We start from the raw sequence: 11,648 nt of genomic DNA on the forward strand, positions 1-11,648 counted from the left end.
CCATCACCGATTCCTACGCCGATTCCCTACCATTTATTACATTTCTCTCTATACGGTGAAAAATAGGAAACACTTTCGATGTTGGAAATGTCGATAATTTTATAAAATATGATCCCGTTCTTTCCCAACTCGCTATTCTCTACCTACCGCGAAAGAAACTTGCGCGAGATCCATAATACAATTCCAATGAATATCGATAATTGAACGCTTCATGTACTTTTGGATTTAGAAAGTTTGATACTGCTTTTTCCCTCCTCCCACCCTCACCCTCACCATCCCTTTTTTCTTTTTTCTTTCGATAAGAATAAAAATACACATTTGTAAAAGTTTATGAATAGTGTACATTGATACGAGAAATAAGATCCGACGTTCCGATAGAAATTCTATTTCATTCTTCTTCTCCTTCTTCTTCTTCTTCTTCTTCTTCTCGTTCCTATTATTTTATTTCCATTTCATTTTGCGAGCCCCAACACAATGCACTCGATAACCATAACTTACCGCTTTTCCTAACCTTTCACGAACGATCTTAACGCATCGTTTCTCCGGAAATTATGAATATACGATTCGAATGCTCGATAGAAATTGGACATAGCACGGATCCAACTATAACGATCCTTCTCTAAGAGCTTATCGAGTTAGATTTATGTTCCTTTAGGAGTACCGAGTTACGGAAATTCGACTACATGACGCAAATGCTAACGTAACTTGAAAATACGATTAAAAACAACCGCTATCCTTTTAATTTTTTCCCCGTTCCGCCCTTTCCCAATTCTTCCGAATTTCACGTATTTCAATTCCTGTTATTATCATCATCGTCATCGTCATCGAGAGATCAAAAACATATATTTGAAAATATTTTTCAAACGCATAACTCGCGAATTCGATGAAACGAATTTTATACGACATATCGGATTTCATTTAAACCCCCTCCAACGCGCATTCTATTTATTTATTTATTTTCTTTTTTGCTTTTTGGATATTTGAAAAAATATAATATATTAGAATAATAATAATAAAAAAAAGAATAAAGTATGATACATAAAATAACGACGTGGAACGAGAGTTACAATTATGTAAATGCCACGAGAGTTTATAAATATTCCATAAAACGTTTTTGTTTTGGATAGGTTAAAGTCGGGTATATTATCGTTTACCATAATCAAGAATTCGTCCATAAAACGTTTTCCCATTTTAGTCGGGAATTTGAAGAAGACGGTGGAAAGGGAAGGGGAAAAATGAGCTATGGGAAAGGGACGATAAATTTATCCGAAGAAGCATCGTGCGATTGTATCATCTTTCGAGATCCCCTCTAGCAGTAATAACAACAACAACAACAACAACAAAACTGAACAGAACAGAATAGAAGAGAAGAGAAGAGAAGAGAAGAAAAAAGAACAGGAACTACAATCGTTTTTCCTTTACCTTCGGGACTGTCTCTTTCAACGACACGTCTTAACATAACTCGTGTTCATCGACGAACAACCAACGTGAAATTTATTTCTATTACCAAACCCCCAACCCCCTCCCATCCCCGCCGATCTCATTCTCTCATACTCTCTTTCCCTTTCTATATCTTTGGAGCAAACGAAAAGTTCGCAATAAGATTTATAACTGGGCTTTTGTCCGATTTGAGAAACGTCGAGCGTCCTACGTTCTTCTTCCCTGGCCTTTCTTAGCTAAAACGTGACAGAGAAGAAGGATAAAGAAATAAAGAAAGAAAGAAAGGAAAAGAAAGAAAAAATAGGGAAAAAAAAATAGTTATGAAAAGAAACGGAGGAATCTGTGAAAGAAAGGTTTAGAAAAAAAAGAAAAGTAGGTCAGTTCTCGTAGAAGAAGAAGAAGAAGAAGAAGAAAAAGAAAAAGAAGGGTCGATGAAAGGTTGAGAAGAGAAGGGCGCGAAGACATTGTTCCTTCATTCTTTCGGTATCTCGCACAAAGTAATTATTCTGACGAATGCGAACCCTTTAACCATTGCACGCCCCCCGTGTGCGGTTTGACTTTAGATTCTTAGGAAAAGGAAGCCGCTAGAATTCCCTTTTCTTCTTTCCGTCTGCATTCACGTATCGCGTATTCGTCGTCTCCGCGACTTTTCTCAGCTGTAACACTTTTGATCCCTCTCTTTCTCTCGGTTTACGACATTTGCCATCGTTTCTCTATCTCTCTCTTTCTTACCCGGATCGAAAGTTTTCTTCTCGAATGTGTTGAGAATAAAAGGAATAAGAATAAAAATAAGAATAAGAAGAAGATAGTACTCGTCGTTGTCGTTGTCGTTGTCGTTGTCGTAGTCGTTGTCGTTGTCGTTGTGTCGTCTTAGTGTCAACTTGGAAAAATCTTTTATAATGATATCCTGAAAAAGAAAAGTGTAAGGAGTTATAGGAGTTGGTTTAAATAAATTTTACGTAACAACGGAAAAGAAGATACTTTCTTCCTCCTCCTCCTCCTCCTCCTCCTCCTCCTCCTCCTCCTCATCCTCCACCTCCTCCTTCTACTCCTTCTACTTCTTCTACTTCTTCTTTTTCTTTTTTCTTTTTCTATTTGCTGGTAGAGTTCTCTCGTTTTCGCGTAAGCGAAAAAAGAGAGAAAATAAGTCGACGACGTTTCATTCTTGTCCGTTTTTCTGAAAAATAAAAAAATAAATATAAAAAAGTATTAAACGTACAAAGAAATAATATAAAATAGGAAAAAGAAAGAAGAAGAAGAAGAAGAGGACAAGAAAGAATAGAATAAAGGGAGGATACAAAATTCGATTGGTAAAGTTCGTTGAGAAAAATACGAGGGAAAGACGTGTGCCTACTTGGCAAACCACAAAACGTTTTGTGCGTTCGTTTGTATCTTACCGTTGTCGAGGCTTCGGGATCGACAGAAAATCAGTCTTCCGGAAGATAGATGTTCGATCGGACGGGAAACGACGACGGTGACGTTCTTCTTCTTCTTCTTCTTCTTCTTCTTCTTCTCATCCAGCTCCTACACTTCATCTTTGTCTTCGTTCTCGTCGTCAGGAATATGAGACGCATACGTATGCGAACACGCATCTTCCTCCTTAAAACCCAACCCCACCCCCCCTCTTCCTTTCCTCCCTCATCTTTCTCTTCATCCTCTTCTTCTTCTTCTTCTTTCTCGTAGTTGTCGTCGTAGTTGTACGGCTTTTTCCTTTTCGTTAAAATACACGTCGCTGTCGGATACTGTGCGAAGAGCCCCCAGGAGTTTCGAACCAACCAACGTACATATGTACGTACGTATGAAAGAACGAAAGAACGGAAGAAACGAAAGAACGAAGAAACGAAAGAACGAACAAGTCATTTTTATCGTACTCTACACGCCTCTTCTTACTTCCCACTCCTGCTTACGTCGTCTTCTCGCACCGTTGAAAACTAGACGTTGCGGAAAATCGTGTCCCTCTTTTTCCTTTCATTTTTATTCTTTTTCTTTTTCTTTCTTCTCCTCCTCCTCTCGTCTTGTGTCTTACTCCTTTGAGAATCGTAAAAGTTAAATTGCGAAAGAGATCATCCTATCGATGGTGATCTTCGTGTATCGTATTCCAAAATATTATTTACGTATTTAAAATACTTTACTTATCTGTTTTATTTTACTTACTCTCTCTCTCTCTCTCTTATTTTTTTTACTTCATTATTTTTAATAGAGTCTATATTTATTTATCTAGCTTTAGCGTTAGAATCCTTTGTGTCGTGACACAATCCCGATCGTTAGTCGGCTCGTTTGTTTGCACGCGACTAGTTACATAAACGTGTAATTCTTTCTATCGAAATTCCTGCCGATGATAGCTCCAGTTAACGTGTCTAATTGACTTGTATTATATACCATGTATAGTTTATTTTTAAATAAGAAATTAATTGCAATTATAATCTATATAAACGTGTCCAATGTGTTTGCGTTCATTCATTCATTCGTAAACGTATCGTAATAGAAATTAATTCAAAACAATTTTCTTTAAAAAAAATTAGTAGTCAATAATTTAATGAAACTCCTACTCGTATTTAATTAAGCTTCGATAGATCGTTTGTGGAAAAATAATTATCCAATTTCCCGTATCGATAATTTCTCTCCGTTTCCTAGCGATTTCCCAGTTCGACGTTGCAAGTCCTTCTTCCTTCGTCCGGTTTCCTTCCAACGCAAAACAACAACGACGCAAGTTTTATCGATGCATTCTCGTAACGATCCGTGCACGAAACAAGCCCCCTTTTCCGTAAGATTGCACCGTGATATCGCTGCAACTGTCGAAGCTATAAAGCCAGTTGTTGTTGTATTAGCAAAGCATAAAGTTATCGAACAATACTAAACGAGAACGGATGTGTGTGGTCTACGACAAAGTACTACGACAACGATCTTCCGTTTTACCTTATATTACCATAGACGAATTTCTCTCAGAAACTACAGAAATCAAATTATTTCCGGTTCATGTGATTCCTCGTTAACAATTTCTCCCATATAGACCTTTTATTTTTATCCACCAATTGTTATCACATCTAAATTGTAAATCCTATTTTCTCATATCTACGTTGACTTTAAAATATATAAATACGATTGTTAGAAAATGAACTTGCAATTACGGGTAGTATAGTTAATGACAAATAAATTTATCATGCTTATCGATCGATAAGTATCGATTCATCTCAATTTCAATGAGAATAACTAAGTCATGGACGATTAATCATAAATGATTAGAACATTATCAGTACTCTTTATCGATAACGTTGAACCAATTAACTAATATAACAACAATAGTAACAGCAGCAGCAACAGTAGTAGCAACAGTTTATCTGATAAAACTGCTAAGTAATAAATCCAACTTATCTTTTATTTTTTCTATATTTTAACAAAAGAATGATATATAAATATACCTACATCATTCCTTTATATGACATGATACGTATTATAACATAGATGTTTGAAGTGTGCGTGAGAGAGAAAGAGAGAGAGAGAGATAGAGAGAGGAAGCTCTTTATCGTAAAATAGACGGAAGATCGTATGAAAATGGCATATAAAAGGACCGAACTTCCGGTCGATATACGCCTCGTGGCAATCCTCGAATGCATAGACGAAGTAATAGTGGTAGTAGTAGTAATAGTAGTAGTAGTAGTAGTAATATGTACGCCAAGCACACGATCGCCATCGCTGTAACATTTAGCTGGAATTACGTGCACAAGATTACGCCGGTGATTTTCTGGCAAAGGGACAATCGTGGTACCCTTACCTCTTCCCCCAGTCTCCCTTCCCCCCTTCCCCCTATCCCCCTACCCCCTCCCTCTCCCTTCTTGTATTACCGCAAATCGCGTTACTTTTTATAGCAAACTGAGCCAAGAAATTCTCTAAACGTTTAACCGAGAGTATACTAATTTATTCTCTACTAATACAGAGAATCTCTCTCGTTATATAACGGAGAAAGGAGAAATAAGATAGTTGACGTTTATTAGTCAATTACTATTTAAGATAAGAATTTATTATTACGACAGTTTAACAACTTTTTTTTTCTCTTATCTAAATACAAATTATTGTTCATTCGTGTGTATTTTCTTTTTTCTTTTTTTTTTTTTATCGTATTAACAAAATAAACGACACAACAGTGACAAAAAAATAGGAGACAATTTGCTACCACTTAACACGTTCGCTCACTCGAACCCGAGTCGACTAATTTACTTACAGGACGAAAAAATGAGAAAGAGAGAGAGAGAAGAAAGATAGATAGATACGGTCTAGTAAAATAAAACTAGAAAGAAAGGGCTAAACTATTATGCTAAGGAGAGAAAATGTAAGCTGTTAACTCGAATAAGATAACGTGCTCGAGGCAAAGCTCTATGTAGATGTTATTAACCGATAACGTCTTAGTCGTTCAAATAATGCCTATGAGGACTTTTACGTAACTAGTTTTAGATAACGCTTTAAGAAATACTGACGTATTCCAACACCTCCTATCGTCCTTTCTTTCTTTCTTTCTTTCTTTCTTCTTTCTCTCTCTCTCTTACACGTACACATACACACACGCACGCACGCACACACAGATACATACTTACTCTTGTCTAGCTTTTTCTAAGCGGATCAGCTTTTGTACTCATCTTTTTCTATTTTTTTTTTCTAGTCACTCAAAGGACTACTTTAATTATCGATAACGGTATCTTTTATTTTTATTTAACTTCACAGATAGGATTACACGAAACGGTTAGAAAACGAGTGAAGCCTTACTCTCGTCTGAAAAAAAAAAAGAAATAAAAAAATAAAGAAAAAAGGAAGGAAAGGAAAAAAACAAGTCTGATATTAAAAGAGAAAGAAAAAGAGAGAAAGAGAGGGTGGGTGGATGGGAGGGAGGAAGAGAGGGAAGAGTGTGTATACTCGTACCCATAAGAGCGTCCAGGGACGGGAAAGCACGTCGTTATACGACTCGCAGTGATTACGGACGGGAAAGCCTGTGCAGTCTTGTATAACGAGCAATGACGATTCTCGGCTCCCGAAAGTTCAAGCTGCGTCGCGTTTTCTAGTCTGGCTTTACTCGCTGGAAAAAATTGCAGCACGTACGATTAAATAATTAACGAGTTTCCAAGTGGGACCAAGCTTCACCTCCCCTCCCCCCACTCCTACTCTCCTACTCTCTCTCTCTCTTACTCTTACTCTTTTTCTTTTTTCTTTTTTTCCTTTTCTTTTCTTTTTTTTTCCCTCCTTCCAAGTTGGCGGGTACGCCTCACTCACTTCACCACTCGCCGTCGGATCTTTGCACGACCGACGGCAAGCGAGAGTTTTCTAGAGCGGGTACCGCGCAAGAGTTTCGCATAAAAATTTCATTCCCTTCGTGACTGACCCGAGTAAGCGGCGTGTCGGTTCTGATGGCAATACTGATGCTGTATTTCCTACTACTACTACTACTACTACTACTACTAGTGCTACTACTACTACCAGTGATAGTAGTAGTCGTGCTGATGCTCCTACCACTCTGCAACCCAACTGCTCTGTGTTATCTGTCTGCCTGCCTGCGTTGGGTTGAGTTGTCCCTCTTATACTGTCGCTTTCACACCAACCAACTCCACTCTGCTGGCAAGCACTTGATTAAAAATGCGATGGATCTGATGGGCCAATTCATAAAGTGGTGGAACCCATGCGCTATCGTTTTAAAATGATTTTGTTGTTCCTTTTTACTTAACTCTATACTACTTTGTAGCTAACTAAACAGTATCCTATCTACCAACCTATCTACCCTACCTGCCTACGTACCTGCCTACTTGCTTGCCTGCTTGCTTACTTGTTTGTCTACTCGTTTGTTCACCAGTCTAGATATACTCTGTTACCGTTTACGGCCACCTTCGTCGTCGTCAGACTTTTTCTCTCTTTAATTAACGAAGTGTAATTATACGCTCGTAATTGTACGACTTTATTTCGTTTTTAGCAAAATTAAATCCACGTTGAAACAATAGCTCTTGCAATTCTCCAACTACGACGACGATGACGACGGTGGTGGGGGTGGGGGTGGGGGTAGGTCGGAGTCATTGTGCATGTAAAAACTATTCCACCGACTATTAATACTTTTCTTGTATTTTTAAATGCTGCTATCTAAAATCTCTTTACTTTCTGTCTCTTCTCTGAGAAGATGAATTAAATGTCTTACGATAGAACGACGAAGAAATATTTTTAATTATCTCGAATCGAGTCGGCTCGATTTAATGAGAAATTGATACGCCCAATGAAAATATTATTTCTTTATACGTTATAATTTTATTAATATTTAATTTATCGACAAAATATCGATTAATGTAATATGAACATAATGATAAAACGTATCGTAATATCATACGTCATCCTGTAACTCGATATTTCATATTACAAATTGAATTCGCTTATTTAGAAGAAAAAAAAATTTTTCAATTAACAGATAATTTCATTTCGATCAAATCCCGTTTCGAAGTTATCGAACGTCGAGCGTGATTTTTTTTTTCTTTTTGTGAAGAACTTTTCAAATACTCGTGTAGGTATCGAAATATTTTAAACGCGTACGTTTAATTTTTTGTACCATTTTCAATCGATCGGAATATTATCATGAATGATATCTGAAATTAACTAAATAGATCCTATTATGGTTTTAATTTTTTTTTTCTTTTTTCTTTTTACCAAGGTTAATAAAAATCGTCCACGATTGATGGGGGATAATTCCAATAAAAAAATAATCATTTACGAGGTGAGAGAGTTGAGTTCGGCTGGGAAAAGGGATTATAAGACGATTATCCAGAAATTTTCAAACCAACTTTCTTCCCTTTTGTTCGATCATAATCTCTTTCAATTATATACTTCTCTGATCCCCTTACTTTCGCATTATTATTGAATCGAAGATAAGAAATGAAAGGTAGCTTTTAATAACTTATTGAAATCGTTGAATTCCTATTTGAAGCCAAAAATTTTCAATAAATTTTTCTAGATTAACAAGTAAAAGATTCAAATCGTGTGAACTTTTTTTTATATCACGCGAGACCTTTTCTTTTTTCTTCTTCTTCTTCTTCTTCTTCGTCGTCTTTTCCTATTTGAAATTCAAAGCTTTACAAAAAGCAAAGCTAATTCGTGAATTTCGCGTTTTAACGGTAGGGGATGGGGTGAAGGAGGAAATCTAGTTTCCAGATGAATAGAAAATCGGTGTAAGAAAGAGCTATTTTCATGGCAACAGCAGCGTATTTTCATTGCATTGCTAACGAGTGAACGATCGAGGGTACTCGTGCGAGCTAAGGATCGCGACGAATTACTTTACCGTTTTTTTTTTTTTTTTTTTTCCTTATTTTTCTTTTCATTTTTTCTCGTTTCTTTTTCAACAAACCCGCCACCTTTACTTACCTTCGCTAGGTACTTACGTAATTCAAAGATGAACGCGTGCTTACGAGAAGAATTTCAAAATAGGCCTCTCTCGTCTCTGTTTGTAGATTCAATTCAATTTGATATACTCGAAAAGAAAAGAAAAAGAAAACAAAACAAAACAAAACAAAATTAAATTCCTGGAATAGGTGAGAACACGAGAGTACCATTTTTATAAAGGTAACATTTAATTAAAATACTTTTCGATAAAAAAGAAACAACGTAAAGATATATTTTTATTATATATATATATATTAAATATTATTATATATAATTATAAAAAACTATATTATATTTAATATAATAAAAAATATTATATTAAATATTATATATATATATATATTAAATATTATTTAATATATATATATATTAAATTATATTATAGAAGAAACTATTATAGAATTATAGGATATTATTATAGAATAATAGGAATAATAGTATATAGAATAATAATATATAATAATATATATAGAATATATATAGAATATATATAGAATAATAATATAGAATATAATATATATAATATAATATCCTATTATAGAAATAATATTAAAAGAAACAAAAAATTTGATTTAAGAATCTGATCATTTTGTTGATAAGATTTTAAGATAAGCGTTATACTTCAATTTGTATAAATTTGCTAATCCCCATAATCGGTAAATATTCAAAGGTTCATACGATCGGTGTATTCGAGTTTAACCGCGAGCAACTAGCATCATATTACTTGCACCTGATGCGAATCCAAACAAAAGTGCGACATGCCTTTGCCTTGAATATTCATGAAAAGGGCCGTAAAATGGCGACTGTCAAGAGGGAAGAGATACGTTTCCGTCGAGTACTACGTGATTTACAAAATCCTTCTCTCCGATATTCCTAATGACTCCGTTTATGCTCTAAACAATTTTGAAAAAGATGTTGAAAAGGAGAAAACTATTAACGTTTAACTTTTTCAATTTAATTAGGAATGTTCGCACGAACGATTAAATTAAATTATAATCATGGACAAAATTTAGTTATCTGTTAAATAAACTAAATGTACGCGGCGAACGATGATGACAAATTTCAGGCACGTTTTCTCTAGTTTTCTTTTTCACGAATGAAATACAAGCAATTTTTTCCAAAGCAAATAAATGCCAGGTGGGTTAAATCAAAGGAAGGAAGGAAGGAACGAAGGAAGAAACAAAAAAAAATGACTAAGTTTATAGAAGAACGTTTCAAACGATTATTATTTGCCGTGCGACGGAATTCGAGATAGAATAAATAACAATGAGAAATATAAAGTTGACGCGTGTGTTAAATAATATGAAGAAGTCTACTGGGGTAACTCTCCAAATGTTGATGCCGCAAAAGCGTAAAGGGAAGAATTCTCTGGGAGTTTTATTTTTATATTTCTCTTTCTCTCTCTCTCTCTCTCTCTCTTTATCTCTATACATTTATTTTTTTTGTTTAGTTTTTTCTTCTTCTTTCCTTTGCAAATAAATATTTACAGTTCCGGTGCAGTAAATATTATTTCGCTGGGCGTCGCGAAACGCTCGCTTCCCTCCTCCTCCTCCTCCTCCTCCTCCCCCCCCCTCCCGCTCCTCCTCTTCCTCCTGGTTCTCATCCACCAGCACCCCCAACCTTTTCTCCTCTTTCATTGTCCGCGGTTAAGTGATACTGCTAAATATGTATAAGACCATACAACACATAGGATATTATACTAGTTTGTGTTGATACGTACGTGTGTAACGCTTATGGTAGAGAAGGATATCCTAAACTTAGTCGACGGTTCCCATAGGAGTTTAGTATTCCGGATAAATAAAGACTCACTACGCTTCCCGTTTTAAAACCTCGAGTGGAGGAGTGTACTTTCTGTAAGCCAGGTTAGATAAAAAAAAAAAGAAAAGGAATTACCCTATCTTGCAAAAATAAAATAAAAAAAATATAATATTATATGATTATCAAATTGATTATTTTAATTGGAAAAACTTGTATTTCATTTGATAACAAATCTCAAATATTTATTTTAATATTACTTAAGTAAATGATATCTAAATAAATATAATATATATATATATATATAATGTCTTATTTATTGTGCAGGTTATGGGTAAATAATAGGTAGAATTGTTTCTCTGTAATAACAAAGATTTTATTTTATTTTGAACAAAATAATAATGTAGCAACTTAGATTAATTATTTATCCTACCTGTAATAACAAAGAAACAACATTCAATGCTAATATCCACACCGTTGTTTCTTGATTAATTTTCTTACATATATTTCTTAATCTCTGTATCTTTTCACTCCTGCTTTCTTTGTAGCACTAACGCCACCTGTTTTATTCCCTAACCTATTTACGCGCTAAATTCAATATAGCTAAAACTACTATCCTTACATATTTATATATATATATATATATATATATATATATATTATTATATAATTACATATTTATATAATATATAATTACATTATATTATATATATTTATATTATATTTATATATAATTACATTAAAATTATAAAATTATATTTATATATTATATTATATTTATATATAATTACATATTTATATATATATATATATATATATATATATATTTATTCTATAAAAATAAGCAACGGAAAAAAGAAAATAAAAGTAAGGTAACGAATGAATCTTTATAAAACGAGATACGTCAACAAGTTTGTCACACAGTAAATATAGTTTACTTGCATACTACTACAAAGTATCTCGCGTAAATGGTACCTTCGATAGTAAAGGGTCGATACTTGTCAGGTAGTCTGACCGTAAGACCCCTAGACTACTTAATATTCATGACGAGTATT

At 34.5% G+C, this 11,648-nt stretch overlaps 1 long non-coding RNA gene across 1 annotated transcript; it reads right to left on the minus strand.

Annotated features, from left to right (window-relative positions):
* Nucleotides 1–10,886: 10,886 nt before the first annotated feature.
* On the minus strand, nt 10,887–11,205 carry LOC122513820. Its single transcript, XR_006302881.1, has 2 exons — nt 11,027–11,205; nt 10,887–10,952 (listed from the first exon to the last, which is right to left on the minus strand). It is a non-coding gene; the product is annotated as an uncharacterized LOC122513820 (long non-coding RNA).
* Nucleotides 11,206–11,648: the final 443 nt, after the last annotated feature.

Source organism: Polistes fuscatus, unplaced genomic scaffold (genome assembly GCF_010416935.1).
Source record: "Polistes fuscatus isolate 324 unplaced genomic scaffold, CU_Pfus_HIC Scaffold13, whole genome shotgun sequence".
Taxonomy (NCBI): Eukaryota; Metazoa; Arthropoda; class Insecta; order Hymenoptera; family Vespidae; genus Polistes; species Polistes fuscatus.